The sequence below is a fragment of the Phasianus colchicus genome, chromosome 24 (genome assembly GCF_987193195.1).
Source record: "Phasianus colchicus chromosome 24, bPhaCol1.hap1.1, whole genome shotgun sequence".
In the NCBI taxonomy this organism is placed as follows: domain Eukaryota; kingdom Metazoa; phylum Chordata; class Aves; order Galliformes; family Phasianidae; genus Phasianus; species Phasianus colchicus.
Window position 1 is genome coordinate 4238638 of NC_143459.1, and position 21982 is coordinate 4260619.

The 21982-nt window shown below is 43.3% G+C and overlaps 1 long non-coding RNA gene across 1 annotated transcript in view; it reads left to right on the forward strand.

Moving 5' to 3' along the window:
• Nucleotides 1–21982, forward strand: part of LOC149915132 (uncharacterized) — a 106690-nt gene that overhangs the window by 17304 nt on the left and 67404 nt on the right. The gene's annotated exons all lie outside the window — the stretch shown is intronic.

A 21982-nucleotide genomic window follows, 5' to 3' on the forward strand; every position in this document is an offset into this window, starting at 1 on the left:
TCTGCTCCTTCCAGTTGGAAGTGAAACTTCAAACTCAAATCCCTACTGAGAAGCAGAAATGGTTTAATTGAAAGCAATGCACATGCATTAATCACTAAAGCAGCTCGGGGATGTTTTACTCAGAGACAGCTTACCAGCTCCTGAAATATCACACAAGTAGCTGAGGATGCTTTGTTCAAAAAAACTTACTGAAGCGTGGTGTTTCAAATGATGGAATCAGATTATTGACAGCTCACACTAGAGGGAGCCAGGCTGCAGATCACCGTGCAGTAATGAAATGTGGGTACATGGGAGCTGAAAGAGGCATCCAGGTGCATAGGATGTTTCTTTCTGGCTCACTGCCTTCCTGCAAGCAGTTGTGGAGCAAGCAGTGTGTGATGCCCTGGCAGCAGAATGACTCCTACTGCGGCTGCAAGCATCTGTCAGCATGGGGAACCAGCTGTTCTGCATCCACCTGGAAGTGTTTGTGGGTAGCACCATGCAAGGGGTGGTCACAGCAACGTGGTCTGGTCCTGCAGCTCATATTACAGAGAAACATAGGGCAGGATAGAGAGCAAAACATTGGAATAGTGTGCTTCTGAGCAGACCAAAAGCAAGAAAACTGACTGTGGAGGAATCTCTCAACTTAAGAAACGGAGAGCACTCAGAAACCTGCTTTGTATTGAAGTCATATTTTTTGAGTTCTAAGGTGAAAGGTTAATGTGTTTGCATAAAGCACGTCCATTCTTACAGTGCTGCGAGCTGGTTCACCGCAGTTCGGGATTGTAATTGGCATATTTGGTCCTTTGGCTGGTGGGGACTTAATGCAGAAGTGACAGTGACAGCTCTCAGGGAGGATGGAGCCACGGGATGCACACAGCTGTCAGCGCTGGGTCGGGCAGGAGCTTTGCTCTGGAGGCAGTCCTTGCACATCTTTGCAGCTAACGGGGAAATAACCAAGGGCAGGAGCAAGCCTCCGTGCTGCAGGAGAGCTATTACTAATTCAGGCCTTCTAGTGATGCAGAATCATCAGAGGAAAAGAGAAGAATGCAAAATGTTTGCAACTTTTTTTTGGTGTACGTATGCGTGCAGAGATGCATGGGAAGTGGTTTTTATCCATAGGCTGAATTAATTACCTGGAAAATTTTGATTGTGTATCCCCCTATTGTTGCATGTGGCTGTACAGCAGAGTGCACCAAATAAACATGCACAGATGTGGGGTTGGATTCTAAACCTTTGCAGCTGTGAAGCAGGGGACGTGGCAGTCAGCTTGTGTGAGGAGCAGACCTGGTGGGAGGGAAGGTCACTTGATCATCTGTATTGGTGATAAGGTTAATGGGCTTACTAAGACAGCTTGTGAAAATAGGGAAATACTGTCATGGGTGTCCCAGAAAAAGAAATTGGAACAGGGGGAGAAGTGGCAGGATGAAGGATGTCCAGTGAAATGGGATTGGGTGTGAAGCTGGTGCTGGTGCACTGCCTGGAATGTCTGCATTGGGGGAGCAAGGGAAAAGAAAAAGGAATAAAATTGCAGTTTGTACACCAGTAATGGTTTTAAAGCCTGTAATACAATGAGCATGTCAGAAGTGTGCTGGAAATATTTTGTTTTGGTCAAAATAATGTTGTTAAAATGAAAAATCACATACTCACGCATAATGGTATTTCAGTGAAAATGAAAAAGCTTTTCTGTCCTTTTCTTTCTGGCTTTGAGCCTTGCCTCTTAGCGTTCACCAAGGCAGGTGGAAAAGGGGAAAAGAAAACTCTAGCATGGCTTCAGTCTTCTGAGTGAAAAACAAACAGACAAAGACTTGCAAGGACATGTGAATGAATAAAAGAATGATTTGTAAATGCACAGAGAGTCAGTGCTATAATTAAAGCAGAGGTCCTGCTGACCTGGTCTCCTCTGACATTCACTGCAGTGCCGCCGTGAGTTTTGGCTGAGCTTTGTATAGAAAGGGACGTTTCTTCAGCAGCATCCTGCAATAGGAACTTGGAGGAGAATGGAGGGTTAACAGCCGTTTGGGTGCTGTTTCATTACAGATGCACTGTGTGTCCTTGTGGGGTCTGCCTGGAGCAGCTCGAGCCCTGCCAGCCATCGTTCGCATCCCGCGTCAGGCTCCTGATTTATAGGTCTGCTTAAGCGAAGGCCGTGCTTTCTCCCAGCACAGCCATTTGTTTTCTCATTTTTTAACCACTTTGGAAGGATGTGGCTCTGGAGGAGCAGAAAGCTTGCTGCTGCTGAGAGTTGTGTGTTTCCCTTTGTAAATGAGCACTGCTTTCTCACTCATCAGATCCGGAGAAGTATTTGGTGCACCAATCAGCGGTATAGATTCAAACGGTGATCATGTCTTCATTTCCCTAATCATTTCTCTTCCTGCTGCATTCCCTTCTTGTTGAGCAAAAAATATTGAACACCTCTGACTTTCTTTGAGAAGCTGGCCACGAGTACCTTGGTTACACCTTGAAGCAAAACGGGAGAGCTAATAGTGATGCTATGGGTGGCTGTGTATGCGTGCTTGCAGCTGCTGTGCTGGCATCTTGATCTGACTTTGCCTTTTAGCTATAGTCCAGGTTTCTGTGTGGGCTTTGTCAGATCTAATACTGCCCACACGGAGAACTGAATTTATTATGCTACTTGTCCCCTGTTCTCATTCCTACCTGTGGGGACCTCTCTATCCTCCACGTCAGGTGGGTGAATTCTTTAAGGTCTTTTATCTCTATCTGTGGACTTCAAGATATTTGGAGGTTTCTGTACTTCCTTGCTATTGAAAAGCAGAAAATGCTCATCTGGCTGCAGGAGGAACTGGAAAGTGTACAGGTCTAACATAGTTTTGATGTTGCCAGTCAGGATGGCCTAGAGGTGTGCCTCTGCACCACTTTGTTTCAGCATCCTGGGAGATATTGGCAGTAATAAAACAGGCTCTTACATAAATGATGTATGATCAGTACTCTGATCAGTGCTTTCAAAGGCTGTAAGTCAAAAAAAGTTGTATGACTGCAGTGTCTGTTCTTTGGATTTCTGCCTTCAATTAAATGCCATGGAAGACAAACTGTTGCAAAGGGTGCTGCTAATTCACATCAGCTCTGAGCACCAGGCACCAGGCTTTTGAGTACTGAGTCACAGAATGACTGAAATTTTGCTGCAATCTAACTGCAAAACGTTTATTGAACATTTTATTGAACATATCAAAGATATTTTGGGGGCTCGAGTTTGAACAGCAGATGTTTGACAGAGGCTGAGATGAGAACTAAAAATCTGCAGAGACAGCAGGGCTGTGGGTTATGGAAGCAGGGCTGCTGTGTGTGCAACTGCACTGTGTACAGTTCTTGCTGTTGTTATTGCTTTCACACTATCAAGACCGGAGACGTTCAGAACACTGTGCCCTTTTCTTGGGATTGGTTGCTTGTAAAATAGTAGAGATCCATGCCCTGTTGGTAATTTCAAGTAGATAACGACACTTTTCAAGAGATTGTTATGAAGATGAGGGATAGAGGTAGAGAGAACTTGGTGATTAAATGAGTGACATCTGGTCATTTCTGCTCTTAGATGTTTAGTACTCTTCAGTACAGTTTGCCAAACGTGGCACTGCTAGCAGGACTATGCTGGGAAACAGGCTTAGAAGATGCTTTCTCTGTAAATAAATAGCGTTGAACACTTCTATTGGAAATAAAGTAGCTTCTCTCCATTTCAGAAAGATCCATTCCCACAAGCAGAGCGATGCACAATACAGTCTGAATTAAGCTTGGGGCAAATGTCTGGCACTTCTGCAGCTCACAAGAACACTTGGAAAATGAAGAATGTCAAGTGCTGAAGAATGCAAGAGAGGGGCTGCGTTAACATCTCAGAGCATTATGAAAGAATAAATAAGCAAACTAATTAGGCATTTGGAGGTTTTATCTACAATTATCTTATGTCACTGTTTGTCATTTCAATGCAATCTGTTGAAGATTGCAGTGGAATATATTAATCAGGCATTAAGGTCTACGTTTAAAACATCACGAAGTAAACTCTCTTGTGTTCTAACAATGGTAGTGTTCTTTTTCCAAGTTCAGGCTGCCAGAGCTGTTGCCTGCCTGTCTGCTGCCATCTTCACCATCCTCTGTCATCTGCCAAGTCCGTTGTTTCATGGTCTCTACGCCTGCATAATGTGACCCTCAGAATTATATACCTTCTGTCTGTTTCTGTGCATGGACTGAATCCTTTCTGACATCATTAAAAGAGAAAGTTCCAGTTGGTGAAGCTAAAATTGGGAAGTTAGGAAAGCAGGCACATACTGATTGGACTTCTCATGTGATAGAAAATTATTGACAGTGATAGAAAATTATTGACAGTGATAGAAAATTATTACTTTCTATCACAAAGTTAGAGTAAAATATTCCAGTTGTTGTCACCACTGTAAAGAGTCTTGTGCTGGTCTGTTATCCCAGAAGTTCAATTACACAAGAACTTGCTTCATAGCAAGCAGGACAGCAGTTTTGAGCTTTCATCAGGGTGCTCAGGACTCCAAACGTACCACCCATATCCAGCTGGGTATTCATGGCCACAGCTTTAATTTCTTCCAGAAGTCCATCTTTGCTTTTGATGCCTTGTCTAAGGATGAGGCAGTCAATTGCTTGGCCATGTGCACAGCTGTCAGTGCTTGGTCTGGTCTTCTCCCATATGCTGCTTCTTTCTGCCCTTGGTTTGTATTCAGCATTGAATTCCCTCATTTCTCTGCGCTGTATTTACTGACCTTGTGCCCTCGCTTTTTCTGCTGTGAAGTATTATAAGCCATCTCGAAGTCCAAATACATTATGTCTGTTAGTCTGTTCCATCAGTTCTTATTGCGACTTTTTTCATGGAACTTAATCAGATTTGTTCAGCATGACCTACTATCTCGTGATTTCCCAATGTACCTCTCCCTCTGTATGTGTCCCTTTATCATTTATGTCACTTATTTCCCTGTTGTAATGACTGCATTCAGTGTACAAACCCATTTTTTGTTTCCCTTCTGTTTTCTGTAGCACTGCCAGTGCTCTTCCCTCTCTTTCACTAATTTCTGTATTCACCAATGCTCCATTTGCATTCCATATTCCAGTCCAAGCCCAGCGTATGCAAAATGAATTGGACAAGAATTGGCCCTGAACGTCTTAGCGCCCCATTTCTTTCTAAGGGAGGAGGAATTCAATCTTGAAAGATTGAATCAGGTGAATGTTGCAGAAGTATATAACACGCATCTGATCTATCTGGATATTTCACCCATCTAGCAGTCAGTGACTCTACAGAAACCCAAATCCTGCTATTAATTCAAACACAGAAGATTTCCTAAGGAGCTTTTATGGATCCATTTCTTCTGTGTTGTCATCTGGCAGCATATCAGTTCTTTCCTCTTCCCATTGGGAGCTCAGTTCTCATCACTGGGCCATAGATGTTGCTGCTGAGGTTGGCAGTGGAAGGAATGGATTCCTTCCAGCAGTTCATTGCTGGTTTGAACTTGTAATGGTTATACTGGCACAAGTCACACTGCCACTGCACAAACATTTAAATAGGTGGCTGTATGTAACTCATCGGATGTCCATAAGCAGACAGTTTCTCCTGAGGTTTATCGGTCTTATTTCCTCAATTTAATCAGTCTAATTGCCTCAGTTTTAAGTCTGAAGTTTAAATGTGAGCTTGTGTTACTTAACTGTCATAAAAGGGCATCACTTGGAATTGTCTGCTCCCCCTGTATAAATGCAAACTGCTCAATTTATCGATATTAGCCTGCTTAACTAAATTTAATTTTGTCTAATCGTTAATTATCACTTGTTGTCATACTAATGGTACAATGAAGAGTTGAACACAGCTCAAGCAACCATGCTTCTCTTGATTCGAATGAGTATTTGTGGTATTGCTTTTCCATTGTCCTTATCCTGCTGTGCTTGACTACTTAGGAAATACTTTGGTGAATCGTTAGATATGAAGGAGCAGGTTTGTTTAGGAGTTCTTCAGGAAATAAAAAAAAAAAACTCCAGACAACTGGGTAGGAAACTTATTTCTCTGCAGTCATTTTACCCCCAAATTTGCTGCTTATCTTATGCTCATGCAGTTTTCTGTACGCTCCCTTCCTGGCATACCGCAAATAAGAAATAAGCCAAAAGGTGCAGCTGTGGTAGTGACCATTACAAAGAAAGTCTTCATCATTTCTTCCACTACCTGCACCAGTGCTTGCTAGTCAACGTAATTGGGAATTGAAGAGTTGCTATTTTTGGCTACTGAGTGCAAAATGCAGATATGACTTGACAGCAATTGCCTATTCCTTTCTGCCATCGCTTGTGATGCTCTGCTGCTCATTTATAATGATTTGGCTTGTAAGAAGATGCATTTAACAAAATATTCATCCCTCTGCTCTTGGAGCTTATTTGTAGTATGTTTGTCAACAATTGCTGTTGAGGGGAGAGATTACAGAGAGATGAGAAACACAGTACAAATCAAAGATTCTTATCTTTTTCAGTCAAAGCATCTGGTACAATTCCTACACGTGTAGCAGTGTTGTCCCTTCTGGTCTAGAATGGTAAACAGACAATGAGCATTGGGAATCCTGTTATCTCACCTGGGCGTGACAGCATCTTGCTGAAATCTGTAATCAGCCCACCTTCCTACATAGGCTTTAGTGCACCATTTGCTCTGGGTTATTGGCAAATATTAACAAGTTATTCTGAGAGCTCAAGTTGTCTTTTGAGTATTCTTATTTTTGGTCTACTTATACATGCAATTATCTCCATTTAGAAATTCTTCTGGCAAGATCTTTGCATACAGCTCATACAGCCTCACATGGTCTCATAGGCTTCCTATTTATTTTTTTTTCATGCTTTACATGTTAAGCTAGCAAGACACTTCTCTAGCTTTCTCAGTCAATCTGATTTGGAATACATTTTTCCTCCTAAAGAAGCCCCAGGAGGAATGGAGTTATAGGACAATTCCATTCAGAAGAATTCATTTAGTTCTTCCAAAAATAAATGATGACCCTAATGACTCTTCTTATTAAAACTGACCATCCTTTGATTGGTCAGTGAAGTCTGCTAATAGAGAGATCTGCATATTCATTTCTTCCTCCTCTGTTTGTTAGAGGGGGCATCCTCAGAGTGAAGAAAATACTCTCCCTATGTTTCTGTACCACAGCTGCTGGTGGAGCAGAGACAAATGGTGGAAATACTTGAAGCACAGCAATCTAGAATGTGCTGTAGTGCATCCCATGGTTGGAATAGTTCGGACTTTCAAGCCAGCAGAATAAATACAGTTTGTAGACTGAGATTATAAATGTAGAAGGATAAGTTGAGTTGTTTGTTTGTTATCCTCTCAATACAGGACGAGCAATGCTACAGGACAAGTCCAATTGAAGTTGACAGATCAGAGGAGGTGATGGGAAATGGTTTAGAGGAGGTTCCTTTGGCCACGGATTCTATAGGAATACGTGCAGAACTGGGGAGATAACTGCAAAAGATTTTGCCTCAAAAAAACATGTCTAATTTCATTTTTAAAACCCTTCTAGTGGAGGTGAAACTGTCTTGTATCTGTGTATTATTTAACCCCAGGAGGGTTTCATAACGGACATCAAAATAGATGAGTTGTGACAGACACTTCCTGAAGTCTGCAGCAGCGGTCGGCGCTCAGCGATCCAGTGCTGACTGCGGAGGGCTCTGCCACGGCTCCAGGTGTCCACTGGGGAGATGCCCTGTGCTGGTGCTAAGGATGCATCACGATGCAAACTTCTTGCTTTTAAAATAACCTGTTTATAAGCTAATGTCAAGTCATCTTTCTCCTTAAATTTCCCTTAAACTGGAATCTATTTCAAGTAAGGGCGATGTTTTTGCGGGATGCCAGGGGCGGTCTGTCCCTGCGTCACTCGGAGCTCTTTCTCCTGCAGTAACAGCACATATCCTGCCGTGTTGGCAGTGGTTTCTTTACTTCTTGCATATTCTTTTCCCTGATTTTCTGCTCTTCCTTTTTCTCCCACCTTTCAGTGCCTGCTTTCAGACTCTTGAGTGCTGGCTCTTCTAAGAATCACAGAATGGCCAGGGTTGGAAGGGACCCCAAGGATCACGAAGCTCCAACCCCCTGCCACATGCAGGGCCATCAACCTCCACATTTAACAGCAGCCCAGGCTGCTCAGGCCCCATCCAACCTGTCCTTGAACACCTCCAGGGATGGACAGGGCATCCACAGCCTCTCCGGGCAGCTGTTCCAGCACCTCACCACTCTCATAGCAAAGAACTTCCCCCTGATGTCCAACCTCAATCTTCCCTCCCTCAACTTCAAACCATTTCCCCTTGTCCTGCTATTATCAACCCTTTCCAAGAGTTGATTCCCTTCCCGTTTGTAGGCTCCCTTTAGGTACTGAAAGGCTGCAGTCAGTGGGTAGTGTAGGTACAAAGGAGTTGTGCCTGTGATGTTCTCCGGATCTTTTTCAGTTTATGTCAACAAGGCACTTTGCCAATCAGCTACATTTCAGTGTGTTTTTAGGGTCAGGCTTCACAGAAGACTTCCCAGTGTGCCAGCATTGGCACACAGTACTCAGATTGCACAGTGGTTGGTGGGAGGCTGATAAATTGATCAATTATTTTGTTTCCTTCTCCTTTTAGTGAGAACTATTGGTGATTGGTGGATGGTTGAACGGAATGATCTTGTAGGTCTTTTCCAACCTTGGTGATTCTATGATTCCAGAACTTGAAGAAAAATGGGTAATGTGGCCTAAATTATCCCACTAAACAGGGCCTTGGTTCTATGGGGGGATCCTTCTGGATTAGTGACAAGTCTTTCCCCTCTTGCAGAGTTAACACAGCATTAGTTTCATGTGATGAGGTCCACTTAATATGCAGAGGAGAAACAACTACAAAGAGGATGAGATAAGGTGGGAATGTTGAATATTCATTTTTCATGGTTGGAGGGTATTTTTCCCGTGATTCAGTTATTCAGATTAGCTTTGAATGGTAGCTCCTATTTAGGCAACAAAGACTTAAAGGAACACAACAAATTGTGCCAGTCCTGTGAACTTTCCAAGGGGAAAAATGACTTTTTAGGTGTCTTAGAACTGTGTTTAGCAGAGATGCTTAAGAATATTCATTTACGGGTTGTTCTTTTGTTATTGAATGATACACAATGATGTACTGTAGACTTTTTTTTTAATTATGCAGAGGGGAAGTTTGATTAAATTAGCAAGCCCCCTATTTTCAGAAGATCAGCACATAACTTTGCATTTCCTCCAGGCTTTCATTTGTCACAGCTCTCCAATGCATTCAAACTCTGACAGGGTGCACATCAATGCATCTTCGCTTTAAATTTTGGGTTGGATTAAAATCTTCCTTTTTCACAGTTCCAATTATCTCCTTAAACATCTCCAGGCCCAAGCTGTATTTTCCTGAGGATTTCTATGCTGAATTCACCACCTGTCGAGAGACGCCTGTCACAGTGAGACCTCCTCAGACTTAATTCCCACTTCCCAAATTATCCATCCCCCCATTGATTATTTCTCTGTGTGGTAATGTGCTGCCTGATATGAGCGATACTGCTCAGTGTATCCAAATCCTAAAGGCTTTGCAGGTAGGTTTGCTTGGTTCTTTTAATATGTAGCTATATAGTCTTACCACTTGTACCCACAGGACTCAAAAACCAAGTAGTATTTACAAAACACCATCCTTGAGGTCAAACTGTGCTTTTGGTTTTGTAATGTTTCCAGAGGATGTTTTGCATCTCTTTTCAACAAGCATTCATTTTTCCTCTTTTGTTTCATGTTCTCATTTCTGCTGTGTAGGAACGTGGTGGCTCAGACTGGTGGATTCTTTGTGCTGATGGTGATGGAAGTTTGATTTGTGCAACTTCTAACTCCCCCTTCTTTTACTAAAATGAGAAATTCCCTGAAAACCATAGTAAGAAACAGCTCCTTGTGCATTTGGTAACCAAAGGGCTCGCTGTCTCGTAGAGAAAGGCTTTTTCATGACTGTTTTCACATCCATGTATGCTCTTCCACCCCGGATTACTCGCTGCCTGCTCTGCTCCCAGTGCTCAGTATGCTGTGACAGAACCCTTTTCACTGGTTCAGCGTGAGATTGATGACTCTGCATGTTCCTGGGACTGCTTGTGTCTCCAGGCATCCATCCTGCCCTGCGTTTCCTTGTGCTGTGGCTCTGGCACTGCAGTGCAGCATTAGTAGTGCAGGGCAGGACTCGGCATGTCACGCGTGCCACCATATGTCACAACAAATGGCTTTACAGAAACCACTGAAATGATCCACAAGGCAGAATTTTTGCTCTGTGGGCTATCTTCCTTGGATAGGAAGGAAGTCTGACCCTCGTGTCTGGGCTGGGAAGTAAAGCTACTGGCTGTCATATCTCCTATGGAGTCAGTGGAAAGGGAAGTCGAGCTTCAGTCTCTCTTTAACAATAGACACCTATTATTTTGTTCTGATCTCACTGTTGTGATGATATAACTGTAAGGAAGCAAGATACAGTAATCAGGGCAAAAAACAGAGGAAAAGCTTTAAAAATGTTGTTATCATTGGGTTTGCAAAAGCTTATGAGGGAGTTGCTTTATGTAAGTTTGGGCATTGCAGTTTTTTTTTTCTTATCTGGGGCTCATCAGTACATCTTTGTCTCTGAAAGAGGCTCCAGATTGGATTTGGTGTATGGAAAGTGTATGCTTCCCCAGAAAACTTGTGCAGCACAGAGAGCTTGGTGCAATGGCATGGAAAGGGATGAGTTCCAGCATCTGGGACCTTTGACTTTTCTCTCAAGAGTTGCAGTTGGGATGACAGTCCCACGTAGTTCTGGCATGAGGTGCACTCTTTCCTGATCACATCCCGGTTTCAAATGTCTTCCTTAATTCTGCCCTGGGAAGAGTTGTTCTGCTGAAAGGTGCTACTGATATTTCAGACTCTTAAGACACGTTTTCAACTTGTTTTGCTGCCAGCCTGATGGCTCTAAGGCTTCTTTCCATTAAAAGAGTGCCTGCTTGCTTTGCCTGTTTGCAGCAGAAGTCTGAGGTGGTCAGACAAGAAAGTCAGGGAGCTGTGATCTCTTTGGTGCCTGTGTGTTCATTTTAATGTGCTTAAGTGTAGAAGGAAACCTGCTGTTGGCAGGGAACTGAGCTGGGACACCAGGCTGTTATGAAAACAACGTGCGTGACAGCATGTGATGTGATTGCCAAGTCTGCTTCTTTGTCCATGCTGAAATGTCTTCTGAATCCATGCTGAAATGCATCAAGTGAAAGAGAGAAAATAAAAGAAATCTCTTTCTGTTGTTTTTTCTTTTTTCCTATCTTTTCCTTTTGGTCTGCTTATAGGCTCAGTTGGACTCCACTAAAGTAAGGGTGCATTTCAGAATCAAAAGCTGCTGTTTTCTTTCAGAAACCTTCCCAATCACATTTATTTCTTTCTCATCAAAGGGGTTTTTTCACCGTCTGATTGGGTTTGAAGTTTCTGTGAAGATTGCTTGGGAAGAGACAGAACACTATAAATTGTTGCTAAAAATACAATTTTTCTGCAACTGTCATAACAACATTTGGGCTAATTGATTCTCAGTAGAATAATGACATCCAGTATGTAGTGAGAAATATTCATGAAGGAATCTGTGAAAACCTAGATCTGCCTTACTCCCCCAATATCTCAGGAAAATTCATTAGAGTCCTCTATTTAAGAAGAATTAAAAATAAGCCGTCATTAGAGATTCTTTTCAGTCTGATTTGAGGAGTTCCTTTAAGTGTCAGGGAATTTAGGTTTGACAGAGCTCCCGTTCCAACAGGTTTTTTGCTGCATATGCTCTGGGAAAAGGCCAGGGAAGCTTAGGGAATGGAGATGAAAGGGAGATGTGCAGTAGGAGGGGAAGGAGGAAGAGGGAAGCCTGTGGGATGTGTGGGTATAATCACTGCCCGAGTTGTTATCCACGTAGGAGATGGGATGAGTGAGATAATGGTAGGTCAGCTTCCAGAATGTGGACTTAAGACATGACACACAGTGATGTGTATGGAGATGTCAGTGTGGCTGTAGACTCAGCAAATGGATGGTGGTTTGGCAGCTGTGATGAGCTGGGAAAAAAAGTCATCCACCACGTGAAGGTGAAACACAAGGAGTTTGCTGGGGGGTTTCAGCTTCAGACAGCATTGAAGTGTTTTGTCTGAACCACAGCAGGCAGAGATGTCCCTTCCTGCAGAAAGAGAGCTTCTGTGTTAGGCAGTAGGGAAGCTTTCTAGCATCACAGATAGTCAAGAGCTGGAAAAGATCTGTGAAGTTTGAGCCCTTGTAGTTCTTTATAGCGTGAGAGGCAAACTTGCATTATGAATGGCATAACAATAGCTTATTCTGCCTTGAGCCACAAAAAAGGACTTTGCATTCTTTACAGTGGTGTTTCAACCCTGTTTAGTCAGGAGATAGGCAACATCTGCATTGTCTGTGTTCATTCCAGCAGTTCTGTGAGCTCCACTGTTTGGCAAGATGCTGTGAAGCTGCTCACTGTCCAGAGCTCAGTGTTCCTGCCCACTGTCTCCTAATGCTCACCAGAATGCTGTGGCACACTAGGAATACTTTACAGATGGGAAGAGGGGAGGTGTTATGAATATACATCACAAATCCAATCTCGTTTTGTTGCCTTGCTTGCCAAGCTGGTGCCATCATCTCCCTCTGTGCATCCCAAACCCAGCTGGGATTGAAGCAGTGCCGCCTCGGAGCTGACCCTTCCTGCCAACCAGTGGCTCTGTATGGCATTTACATCATTCTGAAATGAAATAGCTGAGTTTATTGATGCTGTGTCCATCAAAATCTGTGTGGACACCAAGCCCTGCTGCTGCTTTGTAATTATGAGGGACATGAATCCGAATCAGAGGTGAACACACAGGCAGCAAGCGCACCCACAAACCAAGGGGCTGGGCTCAGTGGCTGTCCCACTGCTGCCCATCTGTGCACCCGCTGTTTGTATTCTGTCTGTGTGCTGAGAGCAGGTATTAGGAAGGCAAAGGCTGTTCCTGAAGACTGATTTGCTGCTATTGAGACTCATTTATCACTGTTTTTCCCCAAGAAAATCTCACGCAGGCGCTTGTGGGTCGTTGTGGGAGGGATGGTGAGCGTGTAGCCAGTCATCAGAGCAAAGGAAAACATGGCCATAAGTCTTCCTGGTGGCAGGAATCTGCATGTCCCTGCTGTGGCTGGCATTATTCAGGAGTATAACATTAAAGCTGAGCTTAGCTGAGCATCACGTCTCCAGCAGAGTCCAACTGTGGAAGCCTTCACTCTTTTGCAGACTATCAGAATCTTGAACAATACAAACACCAATTCAAATCCTTTAGAACTCAGTAGTGACCGTTCTGTGAGGCTGGTTAGTTTGTGTGAGAGGTTCCAATTTGAGAGCTTGCTGAAACGTGTTTTGAAGTTTGTCTGTTGGATTTCTCTTCTCTGTATGCTTTTTGGCTTCCCGAAAAACCGTCTACGTTTTTCTATTAGAATGTATTCTATTGTATTCTATATATCTCTTCCTTGGTCTGTGCAGGAAGGACTCTGGCAGAGTTGTGAAGAGCAGAAAGCAAAGTGATTTTCTTGTATCACACGGGAGCGTTGAGCTATTGAATTTGGTGAGGTCTGTCAGATCCTCCTTTGGTTTACTGAGAACTTTCTTTGGATCCCAGTTCCATTCAACTTGATTTCCAAGCATGGGAAATGCATTGCAGTAACCTCCTCATTACCATGTTTTGCTTTCATCTTAGTGCTCGAGAAGGAAAACTTGAATTACCACTTGGTCATGAATGTAGAGCAGTGTGTCATAAATGATCCTCTCCCAGCAAAGCTAGATCTCTTAAAACAAAAAAAAAAGCCAAAACTTTTCTAGGTGGAAGAAGCAGATAATACTGAAGTTGGATTGCTGTTGAGTCTTTAATTAACGTTTGTGGAAAAACTTTGAACTTACACAAGGCCTTTTATGTAAAGTTGTTTTATCATTACTTATTGTCTCTGCTCGCACAGGTGAAATAAACTCTTGATTGTAATACCCATCTAATTTGAAGGCATAATAAACTACTGTACCTCAGTATTTTAGCATCCTTAGCCCAGGGAAAGCAGATCAAGGATAAAGGTCTTCATAAGATTCCAATTAATCCATTCATTGTGGATAGCTATGAAGGGTCAGAGCTATTATGTTTTCAAAGTGCGTGCCCTGCTCCTACCAGGCAGGTCCTGGGTTGCTTGTGAGTGATCAAACCATCCCTCAGCTGTGATATTTAAGCAGTTCTACCCAACAGGACAGACAAAACGAAGGCACAGCTCTTTGTAGACTATTTAGCATCAATTTGTCCGAATGCCTGTGATCTTTCCTCACTTTGATGCCTGTGATAGCAGTGAGACAATTAGCTTTGAGCAGAAATAATGTCACGCTTGCAGCTTTTGTCTTTGCTATCCCACTCTGTTGTAAGCAGGTAAAGACACGATCATCAACAATTTGGAGAATGCACAGGGCATGGTTTTGTCTTTCATGCCTCTGATACCAAATTAAGTCTTCTGAAACTTATCAGATCGCCTGATTGTGGCTGGGTCTTTAGAATTCATGTATTAATTACCATTCTAACAGAACTCTAGAAGGGCTACCAGCATTTTCTTCATTCGCAGTGTGTTCTGTCTTCATTTTAAAGCACGGTTGGGATGTCTGTAAATTAGACCTGACTCTGGTTTGAGATATATGTTAGATATAGCTATGCAGGATTCTACCTCTGTAAGGGAACTGGTGTCTCAATTAGAGTGGAATGTTAGCTGTTAAGTGGGAACATTGGTTGGAAAGTTAGGCCATGCATGGTGCTGAATAATGTGCTACAGCCACGCACCTTGCTTAAAGCAGCGTGGAGGTGTTAATTGCATTCAAGAGTTCCCACCCCACCCACCAAAATGAAAGAATTAGATATACTGTCAAAGAAAAACGCAAAATGAATGATGAGTTGTTTGTGCCAGAGCTTTTAATTATGTATTACAGTGTTTTTTATATGGTCAAAATTACTCTCAGAGGTAGTTTCTCAGTTTACTAAGGGGCAAAGGCAATGTCACAATAGCTCCTCCATGAAGGGACTCACGTGGCTCACCATGCTCTGGGTTTAATTTCGTGATCCCATTGCTTTCAGGTGATGGCACTTTGATCCATCTATTGAGTTAAAGATGGCAGATGAATTGAGCACCATTATTCTGAATCACATAGAGCAAACCTTGGGGCAGGTTTATCACCTCGGGGCGGCTGCCCCAGTACAGAATATCAAAACAAAAGTGGTGAACTTGCCTTCACAAAGCAACCTCCTTTATGTGAAGTGCAGTCAGCCCTTGGTCTGGAGAGCTGCTCCGTTGGGCTGTGGGTGCCACTGCTCCCAAAGGGCTTCGTTAAAGCCTAGGGAAAAGGCTGGCAGCAGCATCAGCAAATGTTTTACTCTTGATCATTGGGTTATATTAATAACAGTTCTGAGAGGAGGAACTTAGGATGGCTTGAGCATCATCAGCCCTCTTGAGTGAGAGAACGGTGGCAGCTCATGTGCTGAGCTGATGTGAGAGGCGTGGGGTTCATCCACCTGCAGCCAGTTCTAAATGGATGAACCACTGCAAATATTTTGCTTCATCCTTGCATTTGAGTGAAAGTGCATGAAAAGATCTCAAAGAAAGAGGTAAATAAACTGATTAGAGGTGACAAGCTCCCACATTAGTCTTTGATATGTAACACAAACTTCTGCAGTCTGCCTGGAGGTGGACTTTTGCTGGAGTGCTCCTATAGCAGGTTGCTTGTGGATTCCAGAATGCAAGCTGAACTCCTTTCCAGAGCACTATACATCCCAGTTTAGCAGACTTCCTAAGTTGCTAAAAATTATTGAAGAATAAAGTAAGCCTGTCTTCAAAATGGAAGCCACAGCCTGATATTTAATGTGAAGTCTAGGCAGGTTTGCAGTAGAGTATTTTCTCTTTAACCATGCAGTGATCTGGGCACTGAGAAGCTGCCACTCTGATTCAAGGCTGAAACAGAATTTATGTCTTTTATTAAAATTCTTGATCTTCTGGAAGGGAACTTTACTGCGACTCCAGTACATATGTCTGTGGGGATTTATGGTTTTATTTAATACACATAAAGAGAAAAGAGGGAGGGAGAATTCATAATGGGCTTCCTGCAGATTAGAAGTAGTTGCAGCCCTGGCGAAAGGATGGTCTATGCCTGCATCCCACATCCATTCCAGGATCTCAGGTGGGTGACTGTTGTGACCACGATTAAAGAATCAAGCCAATGGACATTCTCAGCTTGTGTTGACCAGATGACTGTGATTTGGAATAGAAATCTCATTGAATGCAGTGCTAGTGGGCAGTGCTCCACCTGAACTCCTCCAATGTGGACCAAAGGTGCCCTGGAGCTGCCAGCATCACCATGCCGTGGTACCGCCTGCTGTCAGTGCTGAGGCTCACAGCTTCCACATCACTGCCTCTGGTCCCCATGTATGCTCAGCTCAAGGGGCAGCGAAGGCTTCGTGCATTGAGCAGAACTCTGAAACACACCATAAGGATGTGTCCTTGTTGCATTAGTGGGAATGCAATGTGTTTGGCACCACGGCATGCGGGAGGGCAGCCTGCATGGTTCAGCCCTGCTGCTCTTGGCAAGGTGCACAGAGCTGGGAGTTGTCCTTGCTGTGGTTGAGTTGCTGTCCCTGGGGGTGTTCAAGAAACGTGTAGATGTTGTACTAAAGGGGAAAATTTAGTAGGGAAATAGTGGTGGCAGGTGGGCAGTTGGACTGGATGATCTCGGAGGTCTTTTCCAACATCGGTGATTCTGTGTCAACACTGGTGAGCTAGCAGTCATTTTAATTATGTTGCATCAAGGTGCTTATTATGAGTAAACAGCAAACGTCTCCAGTAACTATAATTAGCTTTTGCACTATTATGAGTAAAGAAGGCCTTTAATTTCCAAAGCATGCAATAATTTTATTTTATGCATGCAAATCACGCTTTCTGGAGCCAACTCAATTTGCTTGATTTGCCTTGTGACTGCTTCCTTCACCCGCTGTGGACATGGCTACACACCCAGTGCTGTACCTGCTCTCTTTGGAGGGCAGTGCTGCAGGCTTCAGTTCATGTTGCATTCCCATTGGCAAGTGGAAGCACCGTGGGAACACAGAGTTCTTCTGCTCTGGGAGGTGTAAATGCAGCACCAAATCCAGATTTGGTCTGAATGCTGCACAATGGAGGTGTGCTCAGGGCCTGCTGCATGGCCATCAGCTTCTGCTGAGTGCAGGGCTGTATTTATTTACTCCATCTCCTTATAAAACTGCCTCCAAGCCTTGCTCAACTTATCCGTGTAAAATATATTGACTTTTCATGGGATGGATAATGTATGTGCCCTATGTTTGCATTAATTCTTGCCAGTTAGCAGAGAGCAGTCAGCAAAAAGCAGTGGTGCTGTGGGAGGGGTTGGCTGGAGAGCTCCCCTGGATGCAGAATTTAAGCAAAAAGTGCAGCAGAGCGCTTCCTTGTCTGGCTCAGTTCCTAGCCAGGCTTTCCAGGAAGCACAAGGAGGAACTGGGTAACTGATGGGCAAATAACTTTTGTCTCTTACCTCAGAATGGGAGCACTTGCAGGAGGCTGCTGTACAACTGGTCACTGGGTGTCAGTGTTACCCTGCGGGAGCTGGGGGGTGAAAGAGTTTCTGGGGCCTGGGATTAAAGGGGTATGGGATACACCAGGCAGATGGAGCCAGGGCAGCAGCACTTGGTGCTGGGATGCCAGTGGAACCTATAGTATGAAAAGAGTACAGCAAAAGGTATTTGCTAACAGCATAAGTGAACTTTGCAGTGTTTCCTGAGCAGCCCACGGTGGAGCTCTGGGAATGAGCAGAATTGGGATTTTCCTCTGCACTTTGCAGAGCAGTTGAGGTGGTGGAGAGCTGCTCCTCTGTGTTGTACAGATGGGCACCGTGCTCCAGTTGCACAAAGTGAGATTGAAAAGTATTGTTAGAGGATGTTTCATCTGTTCATTTAGGATGACTATGTCTTAAGCTACTCCTGATGAATGGGTTTTTGAAAACAACACTGATTTTCTGTGTTCCTGGTGATCTCTTCCAGAACTTAACTCATCTCGTGGATTTCTCTTAATGTCAAACCTTGGGGTTTTTCTCCTTTAAGTGAATTGTTGTATCTTGTTCCACCTTGCAGGAACCAAGATCCAAACCTTCCCTTCCTCTTTGTTACAGACTTGTTAGGGCTTGATTTTTGGGTATTTTTTTTTAATGAAAAACAAAGGAATATGCACAGTAATAACATATGGGAGTTTACCAGACTTGCCCCTTACGGTTTGAAGTGATTTGCAAATGACTTAAGTTATGCTCTGTTCCTTTACCGAAGTTATTCATGCAATATAAAAACCAGCAGGTTGCCAATGGCTTCCTATACTGCATCACTGATTTTGTTCCACCCTGTGCAAAGTTTGGTCATAGATGGTGCTCAGAAGTTCCTTGTCCTTTCCTGCTTTGCGTTCTGTCAGGAAAATGCTTTGCCATCCAAATATCTGTTGGAGAGCTTCTCTAACCCTGCAGGTTGTTTTCTATATCATCCCTTGATGCTCACATTGGGCTCCTATAGGTTCCATGTGCACAACTCTGGCTCCTGGGGCTCGGCACAGGTTTGTCAGTAGCTTCCACTTGAGCTCACAGAGACAAGTTAGACCAATATTTAGTTCTTTCCAAATTCATATGGCTCTTCATCTCCGACCTTTGATCATTTCAGAGCCCTTTTCTGATGTTTGGCTTCGTTCCTCTCAAAATTAATTATACCTTTTTAGTGTCAATCAATTCATGTCTTTGTCATCCTGACTGACCAGATCCTCAGTTCCTACCTCACAGACGACTTCCCAAACTTTGCTTCTGCTAAGAGAGCCAGCTGTCACTCACAGCTCTCCAGATCCCAGCAGCTGGGACATCAGCTTCAGCCTGGAGCTCAGCCGTTGTGTGACCACTTGCTGTAACCTGCTAGGAGAAGATCAGGCCATCCAAGCATAAGGTTAAATGCAAGCTTCCAACTGACTGCCGAGCAGTAATTTCACCAAAGTGTTTATTGCCTGAGGAAAGGACCCAGATTTACAACTCTTCTTGTTGAGGGAATTGGGGCAGATGAATAGCGGCAGGCAGATTTCTCTTGCGAGAGGGTAGAAAAGCTGGAAAACTTAAACTTCCAAAGGGTGATGATAAATACCCCCCAGATAGGGCATAGTGAACTACAGAAGGCTGGCAGGCTGTTTTCTGCCTTGCTGCTCTCAGCTGCCACAAGCACAACTTCTGCCCAAAGCTCTGACTGGGACTGGGAGGAGGATGGGAATGGGTCCATTCTGCCTTCTTCCTGTCCTGTAAGAGAATGTTCAGTTCTATTCTACAGGTTTCACTATACCCCCTATGTAGTGACTGCAAACAAAGGTCTAAAGGAATGTTTACAACACCAATAAGTAATTTTTAAAATTATTTTCTATGTGTCTTACATGGAAGCAAACCTTTCTTTCTGCAAAGGACAGGAATGGGGATTTGAGACGACTGATGTCTGGGGGGATTTTACCCATTAGAAAAGAAACCCTTAAACATTCAGCAGCTTCTTCTCAGTGACTTGTGCTGAGGTCAAACCTTCTTAGCTTAATTGCTGATTTCATAATCAATTTAGTTACGTTTTACCTTTTTCTTAAGGTTAGTGGATGTTTGCAGGTCACCTGCTGGCACTGCGTTTCGGATAGGATGGATGAGGCTGGTGTTGTGATAGTAAGCTAATTGCCCATAACACTTGTTGAAAACCTTCTAGTTAATTAAATGCCATGTTTATTGTGTTGCTGTAATCGGACACAAGCTTTTATTTCTTCCTTATTAATCATCTCACATTTATCAAAGCTGCTTGACTCCGTGCTCTTGTGGTTTCCTAGTTTATCAAGGAGAATTTTGCTGTACGTATATCTGCTTTTTAAATTATTCTCTGGGAAAAGAGGCTTAGCATAGGCATCCTCATCAGCTGCATTGACAGCTGATGCTTCCTTCACAAGCATATTAACTTGACCTCATTAGTTTCTGCATCCAACTCCCTTAAACACAGAAGATTGTATTTCAGTAGGAGCCAATCATGTTAATTACATCTGATCAGTTTGCATATTCATAAGCCACCGCCTGTTTTATGGACAGCAAAAAATAAACGCCGTATCTTTTTTAATAATTTTAAGTGGGTCACTTTCCGGGCTGTATCTGTTTTAAATAAATTATCATATTGTTAAGGTCTATTGGCAAAAGCTTTTTATTAGTTACGTGCTGGGGGTGGTCTTTGTTTTAAGGACAGCAATATTTGTTTGTAAAATATCCAAAAATTCCCATGGCAGATCTCCCCCACTTTGTGGGAATCTGATGTCCCGTGCTTAGGAAGGTGCCATTTTTCACATGGAAAAGCTGTTTGCACAGAAAGCAAATCATAATAAGGGCTGTAATTCCTCACCGTTTAAAACGGTTGTAATGGAAATCAATAGATTCCAGCTTTGGAAGTCTCTGCTGATGTCCCTTAGAATTTCTGTTGGTGTTTCTTGCACACGTGAGCGTTCATCTCTGGTGCTGTGATGGAATGTGGGGAAGTGGAGCGGAGATGTCCTGGGAACACTGTGTCACCCAGCACCGTGCAGGGAGATAACAGCTCAGCTTTCCAACACGCTGCCCGTGTTGCTCCCTGCAGCTCCTCCTGCTGTGGCCTAGGGAAGGAATTGGGGAACACAATAGAAAAAAAAAAAAAAAAGCAGCTCCTAAGCAGAGCCCGAATAGAAGTGTTTTCTTGAAAGGAATGGATGGAATCTCTTGAAAGAGATGGAATAAGTCTCAGTGAATATCTTGGCTGGGATTGCTCTGTCAGTGATCACAGCAGGCATCTGGCTATATAAATAACAATACGAAATGAATGAAATAAAAACATATTTATGCTCAGCTTAACCGAAAACAAATGTGTCATCAGATGAGCATCAATAAAAGAAATGAACTCTGCAAAGAGAACGGAGCCTGTTTCCCTGCAGCTCGTGCTTATGGCACAGAGTGCTGAGCACAGCAGTGCTCCATAGGCAGCTCCAGATCCTCTGCTCCCAGCACTGCTTATGGGGAACCTCTCAGAGTTGGTTTTCCTTTCCTTCTGTCTCACTTGAGGTACATTTTCCACCTGTTCTGGCCATTTATCAAAAGGTAAGGGAACTTATTTTTATGGTTTTTTTTATTTTCATTTATGATTTTAGTGACGTTTTCATTCATTTTCTGCATTCAGGCTGATTTTTGTAAGGCTTCCTCAGGCATTTGAAGGACGTTCATAAAAGGGTTTGGGGCTGTTTGTCTTTCTCTGAGTTGTCATAAGGATGTGTATTTCCTCTCACAGGCGTGTGCTGAGATTAAATGTATTTACACATACACAAAATGCTTTTATTACATACCTTGCATGCATACAAAATGTTATTCCTCCCACAACACTTTTGTTGGGATTGGGGCACTCTGGGCTCCTGGTTTTGATACCAGGTCTGACATCACTCAGGCCTCGTTGATTTAAATGCAGCAGAGCTTAAATGGGGCTCCTTGGGAGCTCACTGTTGGTGTGCTCTTGTTTTGGGGCTGCAGGTGTGCTCACTTGTCATCATCTGCACATTGCAAGGTTTTGCTCTATGCTGCAAAGATCCTTGGCATCATGACCATGCTGGAGTTCTGCACAGGTTTCTGAGGGTTTCCAAAACACATCTGACAATGGATGGGGTCTGATTTATAAACTGAAAATAGGTCTTGCAGTACAGTGTTCCAAGTTCCTTTACCTCTGGGAGATGCACAGTGATCATTTCTGTGTGTTTTCTCAATCTGTTTCAGAATATGGAGTGGGACTGATTGACAAATTAATGCTTTTATCTTCTGCTCCAAGCCTGTGAATTACAAGTACAAAAGGCACGTTATAAACTGTAACGATTTCAACTCAATTCCATTGCCAAAATCCACTACTAGTGAAAACAAATCAAAATAGTAATGTAGC